Raw genomic sequence first — 1,210 nt, 5'->3', positions numbered from 1 at the left:
TGTGCTGCGGCGGCAACGCCGCCGCCCCCCCTCACGCACCCCCCTCGCAGATCCTCCCCAAACCCGGTGCTTTTCCAAGTCAATCACAGCCTCGGTCACTTGAGTTTCAACCATCAGCTCTTTGACGATGAGCAAACAACCGCATTTAATTAATTTGAAATGGAGGCTATTATGGACATGTATGGAGAGGAACATGTGATGTCCGCCATGGTACAGTTAACGGAATTTATTGCAGCGATGTCTGTCATTGTCGCGAAAGCAACAATCATTTCGAAAAAAGGAAGTAAGGTGAATCTAACACAAAGCTCAAGACTTATACAGTGCTGCTAAGTTAAAGGGGAAGTCAAGTCCATTTTTTGTTGACAATATGTTCTACTCTAGAGTATGTGGACCCACTGTTCTATTTTTGACTTGCCCTCCCCCCCACATAAAGAGGCTAAGATGCAGCCAAGCACGGCTGCGTTTTTTGATTATATCCTGATTGGATGTGATCATCTTTGGTAACTCTTGAAGAAATCATGTCGTAAATAAAGGCATTTAGGCATTTCATATTTCTATAGGTGCTTTGTCCCAGGTTCTATTTCAACTATTTACAATAACCTTACAATACTTTATATCCTCACCTTCAGGTCCTGTGGGATTAAGTTGTATTTTTTCTTTAAGAAGATAAAATACTAAAATAAAATATTTTGGGGTATATCTGCAGGACAAACAACATTTTTCAATCGTTTGAGTTCAGGTCATCCATAGCCACTCAAGTCACCCCAAGTGTCCTCCCAAACATTATGAAATGGGTGATAGAGGATACTACATCATACATGGCGGAAGCTTCTGATTGGCAGAAGGGCCATCAATACACTCCTAATAATGACGGTGAATCATTCCAATCACCGCTGACAAAAATCAAGATGCAGCCAGCCAGTCAAGGATGTGTAATCAGGCTACTTGAGCATGGAAATTACAGTGTGGGGGAGGCTAGAGTACGGCGATGACGATATAAACCAAACACGACAAATCATGATGATTGAGGGAACATTTTAGCGTACTCGAAGATTGCTGCTATGTATGAACTCCACAGGTGTTGTAGGCTGTGTTCGGAATCACTCCCCATCGACTATTGGAGTGCCCTTTTTAAGATACATTTGGGATTCAATCTGTTGGCCTTGCTTTTTATATATATATATATATGCTTTGATATATATATATATAT

The sequence above is a fragment of the Hippocampus comes genome, unplaced genomic scaffold (genome assembly GCF_001891065.2).
Source record: "Hippocampus comes isolate QL1 unplaced genomic scaffold, H_comes_QL1_v1.1 scaffold22, whole genome shotgun sequence".
In the NCBI taxonomy this organism is placed as follows: Eukaryota; Metazoa; Chordata; class Actinopteri; order Syngnathiformes; family Syngnathidae; genus Hippocampus; species Hippocampus comes.
Note: the sequence above shows the minus strand (reverse complement) of the source record.